This window comes from Sabethes cyaneus, chromosome 1 (assembly GCF_943734655.1).
Source record: "Sabethes cyaneus chromosome 1, idSabCyanKW18_F2, whole genome shotgun sequence".
Classification (NCBI taxonomy): domain Eukaryota; kingdom Metazoa; phylum Arthropoda; class Insecta; order Diptera; family Culicidae; genus Sabethes; species Sabethes cyaneus.
In genome coordinates this window covers 134113548-134131542 of record NC_071353.1, presented here as the reverse complement: position 1 = coordinate 134131542, position 17995 = coordinate 134113548, and the positions used below count along the sequence as shown (strand labels likewise).

Genomic DNA, 17995 nt, shown 5'->3' with positions numbered 1-17995 from the left:
TATAGATCTCAAGGTTTGCTCAAAATTCAACTTTTTTTGAAACTATTAGGCCCCTTGGCGAACGAGGGGTCCACTATTTCGAGGTATCAAAAGTGTAATTCTTATTTTTTTAACCATTTTCAACCAATTAAGCGCAAAATTTCCAATATTTGAAGACCTCGTGTTAGTAGTAGCCCTGTTTCAGCGAGAATTACTCAGTTTCTTAAAAAATCTAATTCTAATTGGAACCTCTATAAGTATATGAAAACTATATGTTGCAACTAAAATCTACGCAAATGCTAAAAGATTCGAAAAATTACCAACGCAGACAAATTAATTAGAAGAGAAAAAAAACTCTGCACTTCTTTCGAACGTAATCATCGGTTGCCATCTGTTGAGAAAAGTTAAACGTTGATCAGTATCCTAGTCACAAAAAAGTGCGAACTACGTGCATAGAAATATTGTCAAGCCGGCACGCCTCGCCGGCTACAATCCTCCCGTGTCTCATTTATTCTTTCATCAGCATCATCACCATCTTCACCGTCACCGCAGCTTCTCTCACTTGTTGAAGTGGCGAAATGTTTCTAATATAGTGCTATAATTAATCAGTGTCTTTCGTGACAGTCGTTTCGATTAATTTCTAGCATTACGCAGCGACCACTTTACGCCCCGCACCGCCTATAAATATTATTATTGTTTAAAGGCAGTGCGGTTTGTCTGTTCAATTTCTTATTTTCAATTTATTACGATGCACTTTCTAAGGAAGCAAACGGAAAAGGCACAGTAGGTACGAAAAGACGATGCCATTAGCACACCTACGATAATTTTTACGGTTATAGATAGGTACGTACTTCCACTGTTTTTCACATTGACGGACGGTATGAGTACCACCTTAAGCAACCAAGCCCGGCTAGCTCAGTCGGTAGAGCATGAGACTCTTAATCTCAGGGTCGTGGGTTCGAGCCCCACGTTGGGCGAAAGTTCTTTTTTAATCATTTGAAATCACTCTAAAGAAAGCCTGCGGTAAGACGAAATACTACTTCAAAAGTAATGGACATACAAATATTTTATTTTCTATGCTCAATTGATATGATTTGTGTTCAACAAACATATTAACTTTTTTTTATTTTCTTTCCAGGTAAACATTGACGATTAACGGTTTTGGGTATCACATACCAGTAAGTATTAGAAAGTCGTTCAATAAATACTCGGATCTGGATGCCTTATTCTAAAACTGAAAAAAAGGTTTAGATAATTTTCCAACGACAACACTACAATTCACTAAAAATATATATTCTTAACATCAAATGTCGTACATTCAACTAAAATTTTAGTTATTTTACCCCAAAATAAGCTGCTAATTCATATAATCCCTGCCAGGGATGTAAGTGTTACACTTAAATCCGTTTGTACTGTTTACTATATTTTCATAAATTGGCTCAATACGTGAACTGGACCGCCAACTAGGTGGTGTCAAACGAATACACTCACAATGTTATTCATTTGTTATTCAGCTCACAACGCTAAATCTGATAAAAGTATCAGTAGCCTGCCTATTTATAATGTTTACGAAACCCTCCATCTGTCGGTAACCCCTCGTATAGTGTTGTATAGGGTGCCTGTTGAAGCGCTGTTTGTTGGGAAAGATTTATTCACCCATCGCATCGTGTCGTATGATATCGCCCGATCAAAAAATTGAAGTTTGCTCATCTGTAACACAAGACAGAGCTCGTGTGAACATTTTTCGCTTCTTTTCGTGGGAAGACATGAAATCTATGTGGTAGAAGATTCTACAACCAAGGATGTACATGTTGATTGATGAATTGTATGCAATTACTGAGATTGTTCGCATGCTGATAATGTTCATTATTTTTAAATCTACTTACCCTCATGCGCCGGTTTGTTTACTCGCTTAGGTCGCGATCTCCCAAAGTAGCTCTTCTTGGTAGGCATGGTTGGTTTTTTTTCTGTGAAGCCACATCTAGTAACCATACTTGTGCTTTTTTTGTAAAAATTTTGTTGCAAGAACACACTTTATAATAGATTGACATATTAAATAATAGTATGCTATTTCGTTCCTTATACATTGGAGAATAAAAGGTTGAAAAATACACATGCCTGTAAAAATTTAAAAGCCTGAAAGTACAGGTCGGACTCGATTATCCGGGTGAAAACCAATTTTTTTCATATCGTTAAACACGTTTTGAACGTAAATACATTTCAAAAAACCTATTTACAAAAAAAATTTCACACGGATAATCTAATTTTAATCAAAATTTCGAGTAACTCCTGCCACCAGATTCTGTATAGCTCAACCACTTTGTTCGCCGCAGGGGTTGTGTTTGCCTTAAACTGCTTCTCGCTTCCTACAGTTTTAATAGATCTTCTGGGTTCCACTTGACGTTGGTCCAATATTTTTTAACTGTGTAATTGGAGATATACCACTACACGGCGTTTGTTCCGTAAAGACAGGATTCCAAATCCGGCCAAAACAGCACGGAACAATCGTGTTGCTTCAGGAAAGGCAGCAGACGTTTACGTAAAGTCCTGCTTTCCTAATCATAGGTACAGCCAACCTACCAAATCAGATATTCCTTAGCATATGCTTGAAAATGCCTGCCTTGTTTACCCTTCCGGTTGCGTTACAAAGCTCCTTTCTAAAAAGCTATTTGTAGTCTACCCCTATGTAAACTACGTCATCCATCTCCACGCGATCGAACTTCTTCAGCATTGAGTTTCTGGGAACGTGTTTGGCCGTGTTGTTTTGTTTATTGGAATACGGCTTGGAATACGGCCTCCCAGATGGTTTCGAGGTTCGACAGTGACCTAACAAGCCAGTTGTGTTATGTTCGAATCCTAGGAGTGGTTACCAGAGTGCATCGTACCACAAGCCCCGCAATTATCCTGCACTTTGCAAAGTCAGTTGAACAAAAAAACAGAAGGTCAAGTTTCGAAAACGAAAACTAGCACCTAGGCTTTGCTTTGCTTTTGGTGATTTAGAATCATTACATTCTTATAAGACGACAAACCTGATCGTTTTTTGGCTCGAAGCACGGTTGAAAACGACACTTCCGGCGTCATCTCTGACGTAAAGGTTTGGGCTCCGTTCGTTTTTAGATGCACAGTTAAAAAAATGCGTTAAATTCAAGTCGACCAAAATTTGATCGTCATAACATACTTTATCTCAATTTCCACACCCAGTTTTAGTCTGAGAAAGTATCCAATTGTCGATTCAGCTACTCTGATTTTTCCAATTGTCCGAATTATATTTTACTTTGCTTCTTCCGTTTAAAATTATTTCTTTAACGTATTTTTTTCTATTTTCTCAACTTACTCTCATCCCTTTGTTTTCTGAATTGGCTCGGTTTCTCTATTTTCTCTCTTTCAATAAAAATTTTCTGCCTTCTCTGAATTTTATTCTTCTACCGTCGCTTTATTTTGTTTGCCTTTGTTCACCATTTTCTTCGTTCTTTCTACTTTTATATTTATTTCTTTTGATTGTTCTCTTTGGTATCTGAGCTATTTCCGATTTTCCACTCGGTTTTATTTCCTATTTTCTACTCGTTTTTTCATTTTGTTCTGTTTTTTCTTATTTTGGTTTGATTTTTTCTGGGTTCTTTTTTACTGTTTCCAGTTATTTTGTTTTTTTTTGTACTCTATTTTTCTGTTTCTCTGGTTTCTATTTTTGTTCTTCTGTTTTTCCATTTTTTTGATTTTATGTTTTACTAATTCTTTGTTTTTTGGTTTCTTTTTTATGTTTTCTTATTTTGCGCTCTATTTTTGTGCTGTTTGTTCTTGTGTTTTTTATTTTGCAGTTTTTTGTTTTTCTTTGTTTTATTTTCTGATTTTCTGTTATTTTTTTGTCTGTTTTACAGTTTTTCTTTATTCAGTTTTCTAGATTTTTTGTTATATTGTTTTCTATTAGTTTTTATACTTTTTCTGTTTTTCTGGTTTTCAGTTTTGCTATTTTCTGTTGCCTGTTGTCTGTTGTCTGTTGTCTGTTGTCTGTTGTCTGTTGTCTGTTGTCTGTTGTCTGTTGTCTGTTGTCTGTTGTCTGTTGTCTGTTGTCTGTTGTCTGTTGTCTGTTGTCTGTTGTCTGTTGTCTGTTGTCTGTTGTCTGTTGTCTGTTGTCTGTTGTCTGTTGTCTGTTGTCTGTTGTCTGTTGTCTGTTGTCTGTTGTCTGTTGTCTGTTGTCTGTTGTCTGTTGTCTGTTGTCTGTTGTCTGTTGTCTGTTGTCTGTTGTCTGTTGTCTGTTGTCTGTTGTCTGTTGTCTGTTGTCTGTTGTCTGTTGTCTGTTGTCTGTTGTCTATTGTCTGTTGTCTGTTGTCTGTTGTCTGTTGTCTGTTGTCTGTTGTCTGTTGTCTGTTGTTTGTTGTCTGTTGTCTGTTGTCGGTTGTCTGTTTTCTAATTTCTGTTTTCTGTTTTTTGTTTTCTGTTTTCTGTTTATTGTCTCGCGTTCGTTCCTACACAGGAATGTAAGTTTTATTGTGCATTTCGTAGCCAATTTTGGTTGAGTTAATCAAAGCCATATTTTCCCCCAGACTTAAAACACGCAATGTTATTTTATTTATTTACACTGCCCGAAAGGCGCTTCATAGAAAACGCAAAAACATTTCTGTTCGTTTCATAAACAAACCAATTCACCCAACATAACAGCTCTAAATATTCATTCGGTTATGGGCTTTAAATAACCTCAAATCAAATAAAAAAATCTTATCTATTCGTAGCACAGATTCACTACAGAGAGAAAAAGAAACAACGTTCGCCTCTATTCTGGATCAAATCAACACATCCCCAACGCGTAGTCAAATTCAAGTTTATCCAAGAACTTTGCCCTACTTTTGGCAGTCGTCGTCGCCGTCGTCATCAGAATTGGAACGTAAAAAAGAAACTTTCCCCTTTTTGCTACGGGCGGGAAACCGGCGTCGTGTCGTTTCGGAACACGACGACCTCGGCTTCTTCCGATATTACCCATCATCATGCTCAATCATCATTCCGGAAGCAGCGGGACTGAGAACATCGACAGCAGCGCGGGCAAAGAACCGGACTACCGTCAAAGCCAGACAAATCAAACGGTCCCATCGACAAACTGGTCCTGAGTCATGCATAAATTGAATTCGCTGAATTTTGTTCGTTCAGCGTAAATAGCACCACCGACAGTTCAGCTAAGTAATCACTTCTGAATACTATTGTTTGCCTTGCCTGCTAGACGTCGGTTTGAATTATGCGGCCTAAATCATTCTTCCTTGCAAAGCGGGAAACGTACGAAATCTGTCTGATGTTAGCTTTCCTAGCTATTGTTTTTGATTCGATTACACGGTTTTGCTGCAGCGGGAAGTTATGCTCGGTACAAGTGGTCGCCTTCCCGGTGTCACCAAACTCGCCACGCTGCCGCCATTTCCGCCCAGACTGGTCCACAATCAAGTTATAAAGTATATGATAATGGCTCCGGAAAGAGCGGAAATGTAATCAAATCACCGAAGCAATGAGTTGAGAGACCGTGGTTATCCATCGGCAGGCAGTGACAGTGCACTGGTGGCGACGGTGGGTGGTGGAGAAGAAAAACAAAAGAACTTCCTGGTGTAAGTGGAGAAAAATTATCGAAACGATGGAGGCGGTAAATTTGAACATTGCTAAGTTTGGAAGGAGATGGGAAGGACATAAATTCGGTTACTATCCACCGGGTATGATTGGGGTGTCTATTCTGTAGGGAAATGTATGATAAAACATTAAATTTAAGTTTTCTGTCTCAGATTTCTACAATATTGTTAATTAGTAGCTTTGACATTTAACTTCTTTTAAAATAAAATTTCGAATGAGCGACGTCTCCTAACAATAATTCCACAAAACAAAAGTGTCCCTCCTGTCTCGACACGCTTAGCTCGTAAAGAGTGGCGGAACGCCACGACTGCTGGCTGGTACTGGGAAGCTTTAATTTGTCATATTTTTTTCCGCCAGCAACTTCCCCATCCGTTCGGAATGTCTCCTTTCGGGGTTACGATTGTGATTTGCGAGTGTCGTACTCTGGGGAATCCAGCGTGAAAGCCTTCGATGCTTTTCGTCCTTGGCCATTATGTCGGTCGTTCAGTTCGTCGATAGAGGAATCGAAATGTCGCAGTCGCAGGAAGTTTTTTTTTCTTTTCTTTTTAGGAAACTCATAACAGAAGGAAAATATGGTGATAAGTACGTGCTGAAACAAATAATACGACAAACGTGTCGCCTTGTACGAACTTGTAGCGTTGGCTTTCATGCAAACATTGCCAACCAATGGGAAATGCGTGGGCTGGCTGTTTTGATCTTATGGAAGCGGAATTTTGCGCGCCAGAATTCCACTTCGCCATAGTTACTTATTTTGGAATTTGCAACTTCGGTTGATATCTTTTTAATGGAATATTTATTTGGAATTTTCCACTCTTGTGCCTATTTAAATTCCAAACATATGTGTTCACTTTCAAACAAGTTACCAATAAAACTGAGATCCATTATGTGATTCACATTCAACTTGCTCTCGACTGAGAACTCTGTCACAGCATTATAATAAATGTATCGTTGCATGAGGTGCCAATTTTATGGCTCCCGATTGGTGTGATTCAATCACGCAACTCGGCGCAATAAAGTTGAAAATAATATCGAAATCACTCGCAGACTGTTATTACCTGCCACCTTGAAGAAATTTAAATTGATGGAAGTGACAAAATGCTCGATTCATGCGTATCTGTTCGGCATTGAACCAAAACGACCATTTTATTTATTTTTTACTAAACAAAGTCGTTTTAATTCTGGTTGAATGAAATATGGGTTTCTTGTCGACTCTCTCAATTTAAGGCACTTTATTGTCACCTACTCCCGTAGGGAGCACCACAAACGAGTAAATCTTTATTTACTCCGTTACATTTAACGACGGAAAAATAACGACAAGACTTGCTCCATAAACATGACATTATTTTCGAAGCAGTACATTTTTCTCGTCAAGGTCATTGTTTACCGTTCTTTCTTCAAAACGAGTAAGAAATAAACCATTCTTATACCATTCCCTCCGTCTATTAGAAAGACTATCGTAAACGTAATGAAAAATTAATTAATGCCTGATTTCATTAAAAGTCAAGATGAAAAAAAACATAAGGTTGATCTAATAAACAAAATTTAAGCTTTATCGATAAGCGACAGAAGCTCTTTATTTTTATTTCTGTTTCATTTTGCTTGTACTTTGACTTCACTTCAATTTTACTTCGACTTTTCGACTTTACCACAGCTTTATTTCGACTTTATTTCGAGTTTACCTCTACTTTACTTCGACTTTACTTCAATTTTCGATCGAATTTGCTCAAATCTTCCTTCGACCTTACTTAGACATTACTTTACTTTATTTCGATTTTATTTTAACCTTGTTTGAATTTTACTTCGACTCCATTTCGACTTTACTTAGATTTTACTTCGACTTTACTTCGAGTTTACTTTAACTTTGCTTTGACGCTACCTCAACTTTACTTAGACTTACTCAGACTTTACTTGGGCTTTAATTCAATTATCTTCTTTACTTCAACATTATTTCGACTTTAATTAGAGTTGATTTCGCCGTTACTTTAGTTTTACTTCGACGTTACTGGAACTAATCCTCGACTTTACTTGAGCTTTTTCTCGACTTGACATCAATTTTATTTTGGTTTTACTTCGACTTTACTACGACTTTACTACGACTTTACTACTTATACTTCGATATTTCTTCAACTTTACTTCGATTTTATTCGAACTTTATATTCTCGTAACTTCAATTGTTTAATTTACTTCGAGTTTGTTCAACTTTATATCAATTTATTTTTGACTATACTTGAATTTTACTTTGATACTTTGAATTTTACTTGGACTTTTCTTAGAATTTTCTTCAACTTTACTTCGATTTTACTTTGACTTATCCTCAACTTTATTTCGAGATTATTTCGACTTTACTTCGATTTTACGTCAACTTTACTTCACCTTTTCCTCCGTTTTACTTCGGGGGTTATTTCGACTTAGTTCAATTTTACTTCAGTTTCACTTTGAATTTACTTCGATTTTACCCTGACATTGCCTCAACCTCACTTCGATCATAAACCAAAACAAATATTTTATGTTTTTGTCCTTCCGATGTTAGCGCACTAAAGAGGGTGGGACTTTGACTCTATTTCGACTCTACTTTGATTCTACTTTGACTCTACTTTGCTTCGACTTTAACTCGGCTTTGACTCCACTTTGACTCGGCTTTGACTCTACTTTGACTCTACTTTGACTCTACTTTGACTCTACTTTGACTCTACTTTGACTCTACTTTGACTCTACTTTGACTCTACTTTGACTCTACTTTGACTCTACTTTGACTCTACTTTGACTCTACTTTGACTCTACTTTGACTCTACTTTGACTCTACTTTGACTCTACTTTGACTCTACTTTGACTCTACTTTGACTCTACTTTGACTCTACTTTGACTCTACTTTGACTCTACTTTGACTCTACTTTGACTCTACTTTGACTCTACTTTGACTCTACTTTGACTCTACTTTGACTCTACTTTGACTCTACTTTGACTCTACTTTGACTCTACTTTGACTCTACTTTGACTCTACTTTGACTCTACTTTGACTCTACTTTGACTCTACTTTGACTCTACTTTGACTCTACTTTGACTCTACTTTGACTCTACTTTGACTCTACTTTGACTCTACTTTGACTCTACTTTGACACTACTTTGACTCTACTTTGACTCTACTTTGACTCTACTTTGACTCTACTTTGACTCTACTTTGACTCTACTTTGACTCTACTTTGACTCTACTTTGACTCTACTTTGACTCTACTTTGACTCTACTTTGACTCTACTTTGACTCTACTTTGACTCTACTTTGACTCTACTTTGACTCTACTTTGACTCTACTTTGACTCTACTCTACTCTACTCTACTCTACTCTACTCTACTCTACTCTACTCTACTCTACTCTACTCTACTCTACTCTACTCTACTCTACTCTACTATACTCTACTCTACTCTACTCTACTCTACTCTACTCTACTCTACTCTACTCTACTCTACTCTACTCTACTCTACTCTACTCTACTCTACTCTACTCTACTCTACTCTACTCTACTCTACTCTACTCTACTCTACTCTACTCTACTCTACTCTACTCTACTCTACTCTACTCTACTCTACTCTACTCTACTCTACTCTACTCTACTCTACTCTACTCTACTCTACTCTACTCTACTCTACTCTACTCTACTCTACTCTACTCTACTCTACTCTACTCTACTCTACTCTACTCTACTCTACTCTACTCTACTCTACTCTACTCTACTCTACTCTACTCTACTCTACTCTACTCTACTCTACTCTACTCTACTCTACTCTACTCTACTCTACTCTACTCTACTCTACTCTACTCTACTCTACTCTACTCTACTCTACTCTACTCTACTCTACTCTACTCTACTCTACTCTACTCTACTCTACTCTACTCTACTCTACTCTACTCTACTCTACTCTACTCTACTCTACTCTACTCTACTCTACTCTACTCTACTCTACTCTACTCTACTCTACTCTACTCTACTCTACTCTACTCTACTCTACTCTACTCTACTCTACTCTACTCTACTCTACTCTACTCTACTCTACTCTACTCTACTCTACTCTACTCTACTCTACTCTACTCTACTCTACTCTACTCTACTCTACTCTACTCTACTCTACTCTACTCTACTCTACTCTACTCTACTCTACTCTACTCTACTCTACTCTACTCTACTCTACTCTACTCTACTCTACTCTACTCTACTCTACTCTACTCTACTCTACTCTACTCTAATCTACTGGCCTCTCATCCACCCTTTCCTATTCCACCTATTTTCCTTCCCGTCCTCATCAAGTAAATGATGACACGGGCAAGATGGACATGGCACAAATTTTCCACATTATGGTGAATAACGTGCTGCTTGAGCCAAAGATGCTGATACCTGATACCTGATATCTACTCTACTCTACTCTATTCTATTCTATTCTAGTGTGCTCCTCTGCATATCTTCCTTTAGTGTAATGCCTTCCAATATAACGTGGTTTTGGTCCATTCTTTAGCATGTAACCTTGTTTTAGGTAATCTAGCATCAGGAACGAAAATTCGATATCTTATTTAAAGCATAATGTGACACCATCAAAAGTGGTACCAATCAGGCTGGTTTATTACGCATAACTAAGCCGTACGTCGCCTTAAAATTCATGAAATGCTGTCTGGTCAACGGCTCTAATTTATTGGAATATTTAGAAAGAAGTATAGGGTAAGAACCCCACAATTCGCCCCCACCCCAGAATTCGCCCTCCCATTGGTATTCCCGTGATTTAACTCTATATATAGTTGAATTATAAGTTGTTAGTTCAATTTATATTCAATTTAACTCAGTTTTCAGTTATTTGAATAGAATTCGTTGCGTTGTTTTATGTATGTTAATGATTTAATGTGGTTTGAAAAATAGGTATTGTATTTAAGACGCGATTTTTCCATTCTCAAGAACGAGCACGAAAAATAAAATTGAGGAAAAGTAATGGAAAATCGTATCTCCTTGCACTTTTTTCGCATCAATTTGGTTATATCTGATTCAAATTTCATAATTGTGCTTTTATTTTAATATTTATTCGCAATTCTGCTGAAAATAGAACATAAATGCACTGGGCGAAAACTGGGTATTGTAAATCATGTGAGTTCCAAAATTCGCCCGGGTCGAATCTGCATATACTTAACCGAACTTACTGCGTGAACCAGTTTTCGCCCTCATCTATCAAACATATACAAATATGCCACACATAAGCAAAAGCAAATCACAATCGATTAGTTTGTTCGCTGATTTATGTTTATCAAAATGGTGAGTAAAAGTATCAAATAAATAATATTTTGATGCAGAAAGCACATCATATCTTCATTTGAATTCATCTAACAAAAGAATTACCTGCTAAACATGGGCTAATGGGGCTTCTACCAAACGAAATGTCGAATTAGCAATAATCGACATCGAAATTGATAATAAGATTAAAACTGCACGAAATAGTAACACGCGCATAATATTCTCAAAAATCACAATTTTTCTTGTCATGAGAATAAATCTGACTAATGAAAACCACGCGAAAAATCCGTCTACTATTTTAAAGCATATAAGCGCAATAAAATTGTTGTCATGGAGAATACTTTGAAAAGTATTTAAAGTGCAATGCAGACAACAAAGAAATAATCGTGGTGATAAAATAGATTGTTTCGATAATATCATGAAAACTCTAATATCTTAGCATTACAAACCCGGTCTAACCAAAAATGCTAGTTAAGAATTCCAAGTTATGTCAAAAAATATCCTAGTTGAGTAGGTAAGATGAGCATGCTTACCAGTTACCAGGAATATTTAATACAGTAAACCGGCATACCCATTTACAGACAGTGATTTACTAAACAATTTTTTTTCTTCATCTTTTTATTGACTACATAGCAGTTAAGCTTAGTTATTTCTTGGGGAAAAGGTTAGGTTGTGGACTCGAGTCTCACCTTCGATTAGTCAATATATATAGCCGAATATCAAGATTTTCCAGTTCCAACAAATGACCAGAAAAAGAACCAACAGGACCATTCATTTTAAATAGCTTTGACGAGTGTCAAAAGCCTTATTTTACTGCAATGAAAATAAACATTTAGTAAAACCCCACCTTCTCTGTGTTTCTTAGTTTTACTGAATCAGGTATCAGGAGGTGATCATGATCAGTTTATTTCAATTTAGATTTACATTTAACGAATTCCTGATACAAATTGATTGCCATATTAAGCACTGAATAGACATAATCTTAACGTTAAATAATAGTAACAACAATTCTAACAAAATAATTGAGGTTATTTGGGAAATTTGCAACAAATAACAAGTGGGCGAAATTTGGGTCACATGGGGGACGAATTTTGGATCGCTATGGGCGAAATGTGGTACTAGAGGTTCCTGCTCAAAATTGAGTCTTTTACTATCAAATTTCAATTTTCGCTATTCCGAATAGCCAAAATAGATAGAATATTAATATATAGTCATACTTGTCTGAGTTCAGGGCTGATTTTATAATAATATGGCGATTTATACATTTTACAGCATAAAAACCTGATAAAAGGGGCGAATTCTGGGGTCGTTACCCTACCTAGTTAGTTGTGAAATATTGCTCTCAAAAATTATAATGGTTCTCATCTATTTACAAAGCATTGCTCCTAACTATGAACAAATAGTAACAGTAGACCTCTAACCTTTCAAATCAGTTATCCGATGGACTAACCTTTCTACAGTTATTGAGAAAGTTAAAAAAGTAGCAAATTCAGCGTTCGTTGTTACGTTACGAATTTTGCTCTTGGTTTTACATGAGAAATCGGGTATCGCTTGCTTCAAAACGCTAAATCTCAGGATCGGCATGGAACACCTCGTGATGATGAGTGTTTCCTAAAAAAAATTGGGAAATACGATGGGATTGGAATTCTACACGTTTGATTTTTTGCTCGACAGTAGAATCCACATTGAGCACCTAATCCACTAGTTCTTTGCACTTCAAAAATAAAAAGGAACGGCATTAGAGACAAAACTTTGTTTTGTGCAAAAACGTAAACAAACCTAATGCAGGTTGTTTTCTGCAGGCCAGGGAAAGGCTAAGGATATATGTTCTCACTCGAATTACCTACATTTGCATATACATATACATGCCTTTGAAAAAAAAATATCCGAGAATTGTTCTGACGCCTGGGTACAAAAAAGCTTATGCACCCCTATTCAAAACCTCCTCGACCGCCGACCTCGTAAAAATTACTAACCCCAGCAAATCGTTCGCTCCCCCTATCAAACTCTGTTTTCTATTTACCTGCGTAACAGAATGTAAAATAACAAAAACACACGCCCCTCCCTACAACTTTCTGGAATTATGACATACAATAAAAAAAACCTTGCAAATATATCGCACATTGTCAGTTTTTTTGTATGTAGTGAAATTGTAAAAACAAAGCTTCTCTAAAGCAACGTGAATTTAACAGCAAAAATCAATTGTGTGTATTGTACTTGTTTATGAGGAGTAAACCGTCGTATTAGCAACTCTGCATGCAACAAATTATTATAACTTTTATTGTCACATTTTTATATCCAACTTAAGCGTTATATTTCTACAAAGACACGCTACTCAAACCACATTGCCAACAACGCAAGATGCAACCCCAAACATCAAAATCGCCAGATTTCCTATTCTGCACATCATGGCATCGTTCACTTCTTTCTGGCCATTTAGTCATTCATGGACGAGTGGAGTAGGATCATCGAAAATATGTGAAGCAGCAGTTGGTGGGAGGTGCTGAAAACAACAGGCGCGGAAAATTTGATGTAAACAAAAACAACGACAATTGCGAAGAGTGATGGAAACTATCATGCTCTGTTTTCGTACCGGACACGAACGAACACAACATGAGCGAAGCGAAGAGCAGTGAGCGAACCGGTTCTGCTGCTCAGTTTGAGAGGGAGTATGTTGCTTCGATTGCTCCGCTCCCGCCGATACGAAAGCAACACGTGCGAACAGTGCTTCCTCAATAGTGTGGTTCAACAAAGATAAGCCTTCGATTGGGTGATACATAATGCAGCTAGTGAAACACCAATCGGATTGATTTTGTTTGCCACCTAACGTCTATCTCTTTCGACAGTAGAACTATAATACACTGAAGTATTTTTTTTACACAGTTTGTTTTTATGAGACTATTTATACGCGTTTTTCGGAATTTACGCGGATGTGCTCTATGAGTCTATTTTTACGCGTAGCTTTGAAATTCACGAGGCTTTTTTTGCGCGTATTTTAGAATCTGCGCGAATTTCGGAATTTACGCGAAACGTATCCTTCACATAAAAAGTAACTTGAGTGTCTAAACAATCAGTGACAAGAAAATTAATTTCTAGATCTGTTGAATTCTTGATTTCTGGATTTATTGATTTCTTGATTGCTTGATTTGCTTCTTTTTGTAAATTTTTCTGAAATTTATTCAACTGCTTTGAGGTTCTTTCATTTCTTCATTTTTCCGAATATTTCACAAGTTTTCTTGATTTTCTTCATTCCTTTTTTTTCGTTTATGTGTTCTGGATGTTCCGTTCTTCTTGAATAATCTGCATGTTTCTTAATTTTTGGCTAGCCTTATTCATTTAAGTTTTACTTTACTTTTCTCAATGTTTCTAAATTTTTCCTGTTTTTTTCTGTGTTTTCTTTATTTTTCTTGATTTTCATGTTTTTTTGCGTCTCTCTCTTCTTATTTTAGTTAAATTTCCTAAATCGGTTAAGTTGCTTCTTGAATTCTCGATTTCTCACAAAATTTTATTTTGCTTCTGATTTATTTCTTAATCTTTTAGTTCTTCTCGCGTTTTAGATTTTTTTTAGTTTTTCATAATGTTCACAATTAAAATAAATTTTAATTTTTCTGGATTTTTTTTCATAGATGTTGTGTTTATGATTTTTTCTTATTTTTTATATTCCTCGAATCGATTTCTAGCTTCTTCCTTCAGTTTTTCCTGTTCTTTCTTTGAATATTCTTTAATATGTTTAATTGGGTCTTGACTTCTTGATTTTCCGTAAGCTAATTGATTTTTACTGCTTCTTGATTTTATCATTTTTCTTAAATGTTCTTGATTTTTCTTAATATTTTTATTTGTCCTGTTTTTTTTATTTTGCAGGTTTATCTTAATTTTCTTATATCCCTGCATTTATCTTGATTCTTCTTCTTGCTATTTTTAATTTTTAAATTTTTCTTAATTTTATCTAACTTTTCACTGTTTTCCTTAATTTCTCTAGATTTTTTTTATTTCCTAGATTTTACTGCTTCTTGATTATCATATTTTATTTGTCTCGATTTTCTACAATTTTCCTTTATTTTTCCTGTTTTCAAGATTTTTCTTAATGGTTCCAAACTTTTTTCGACTTTTTTCTATTATCGTTAAACCGGATAACATTGAACATTGAACGTGGTAACAGTGATCAGTTGGACCCTTCTCATAAATAAATGAAATAAAGAACTTTTGCCAATTTTCCTAAACTGATCAATATCACCCCGATGATCAATGTTACTCCGTTTTACGGTACTAGTTTTTTTTCTTAATTCTTATTGATTTTTTCGAAATATTCTGATATTTCATGATTATTTTGAACTTCTTCATTTCTCTTGATAACTTCATTTGCTTAATATTTCTTGATTTTTTCAATTTTTTATGATTAGTTTAGTCTTTAGAGCCTCCCAGTTGATTCCGAGGTATGACGCTGGCCTAATAAGCCAGTCGTCGTATGTTCGAATCTCGACTGGGAGAGGCTGTTAGAGTCAATAGGATCGTAGCAACTGACCCTGCAATTGTCCTGCATTCTAACAGCTGGCTGCGAAGTCTGTCGTATAAAAACAGATGGTTAAGTTTCGATAACGGAATGTAACACCTAAGCTTTTATTTTTTAGTAGTCTTCATTTTACTCGATTTTTCCTATAGTTTCGTTTGTTTTAATTTTTCCTATTTCTTCTAAATTTTCTTACCTTTTGAATTTTTCCTGTTTTTTGTATTTTTTAATTTAGCACAATATTTCTCGATTTCTGCATTTTGTCTTACTTTTTTCTTAATATTTTCTTGACTTTGATTACTTTTCATTATTTTTCTTAATTTCTTTCATTTTTTTTCTTTCGTACTTTATCGATTTTGCTTTATCGAGCTTACTTTTTATTTACTTATTTTGATTAAATATTAAAAAATATTTTTAAAATTTTGCTATTTTTTTTAGTTCTAATCTCTTCATTTTTCCCAATCATCCTAAATTTCCATTATTTAATTTTTTGGCTTGTGCTTAGCTTTTGATGATAATTTTTCTTTAATTTACTCGATTTTTCTTAGCTTTTCCTTGATTTTGTTTATGTTTTTATTTTTAATGATCGTTTTTAATTTTTCTTAATTATTTTTTTTCTGTTTTTCTAGTTTTTTTATATTTGTTGACCGTCTTTGATATTTAATTTTTTTTATTTTTTTTTATTTTATTTATTTTTAAATTTTTAATATTTTGTCCAATTAATTTTTATTTTTCTTGCTATTCAAATTTTTTCTTGATTTTTTATTTTGCTGAATTTCTTGTTTCTATTTTAATTCTTCGGTGCTGTGGCAGCTTGCGAATAAAGTTTCAGCGAACTCAAAATCATCCACATGGGATGGTTAAGGTGAAACGGTACTGAACTCAAACATGGCCGGAAAGATGGCGCCCATGTGAGGATATTGCCTCAGTCAACACTAAACATACCGTGGAGAGATCATTTGACCACTTGTTTTTTTGACTCATTTTCACAACGTTTTACTCTATTCCGCTTCACTACTTCTATTAGAAAGCATATTTAAAACATAATGCAAAGTTTGCTGCTCTACTATTTCTCTTTTTATTGAGAAAAATATTCGCTAATCTATCGACAATCGCGGCATTTCCGGTCTACTAGGGAAAAATATTCGTAGAGTGCAGTTGGTCTATTTATTGTTAATCATAATTAACCATGGGACAGGATCGCCTTAGCAGTGTTGCATTGATTTTAGTTGAAAAAGAAATTTTATTCAGAATTGGTGTCTCGGCCAAGCAATGCTTTATGTATGCGATTGGTTATAGTTCTATATGCTCAACGGCTGGAATTTAGACTTCTTGAATCGGCCAATCCCAAAGTTCAGAAGGCCCGTGCCTGTTTAACTAGCTTCAGTGTCCCTACCATCAATCTTCACACAGTTCCACTATGCAAAAAAAATCTATTTAAATTTGCAAATTATGCACGGAAAACTATGGTATAATATAAAATGCGATGACTAACATACATAAAAAAAAGCTAGAAAGTGTATTAATTGCAGTACACATGCGAGCCGACTTGCACTCCTGCTGCGAGTCGCTGATTTTAGATAAAAATTGATCCAGAGTGCATTCTCTTTCTATGCGACTATTTTTACACGAATTTCGGAATTTACGCGGTTTTGATTTATGCGGCACGTATCCTTTGTATAAAAAGCGACTTGAGTGCATTAGGAGGAAGCTTCCATACAAAATTCCAATTTGCAACACTTTTCCTCATCCAGGCAATCTTTCCCCGTCCCCTAGATTTGTTTCAAAAACAGCTGACAATACTGACTACGACTTTGTTAGATCATCAAGCAACTCTTGAAATTGGAACGAGCGGAAATTAAGACCAAAAATAATTGCTGTAATTTGATGGTGTATGATTATTGTAATTTTCAATTTGATTGGATATAAATTGGTTCCAAGAAACAGGGGAGAATTGTTATCATTTGTCTTAAGCATAGAGTAGAATCAAGAATTTTTCGTTTCAACAAAAGAAAAATCGTGTCTCATGTAGTGTGCAAGTAAATATGTCGAATAGTTCACATTCATCTGCAAATAAGTGGAGAATGTCTTAAATCTATCAATTATTTAAAACGAATTAAATGGAGATTATTACGGAAATTCACACCTTCAAACGCCACACTTTCACGTTAAACTGTATCCGTTCTCTGTCTTTCCATCTCTCGCTCTCCGAGAATATGCTCTTGGACCGTATGCTCACACGATGCTCCATCGGCTCTTAACTACCAACGTAACAGTACCGGGCCAAAAAGCCGGCAATCAGCCGCCGTCCGTCCGTAGCTGGAAACACACATCGTTACCTTTACCCGAACAGTCGCATCCGACCGACACGCGGACAACGCGAATTGTGTGACAATTCGATACCTGTGCTGCAGGCATGCAATTACAACCTTCTTGCTGGTTGTTGGTTCTCTTTCTCTCGCGATCCCTTGGCTGGCTGATGGTGGATGCTGCGGTGTGCAACACACGTTGATTACTTTCGCCGCCTCCGTTTAGCAGTCAGTCGAATTCTCGATATCACGCGAAACAGAGCTACCCCGGCGCTCGAAAACGTCACCCGAAAGCCGTCCGCGAATCTCCCGGTGCCAAACAGTAGTGTGAA

At 35.9% G+C, this 17995-nt stretch overlaps 1 non-coding gene across 1 annotated transcript; it reads left to right on the top strand.

The window, feature by feature from the left end:
* The first annotated feature begins 883 nt into the window (after positions 1 to 883).
* Positions 884 to 956, top strand: Trnak-cuu (transfer RNA lysine (anticodon CUU)). The gene has a single exon. It is a non-coding gene; the product is annotated as a tRNA-Lys (tRNA).
* Positions 957 to 17995: the final 17039 nt, after the last annotated feature.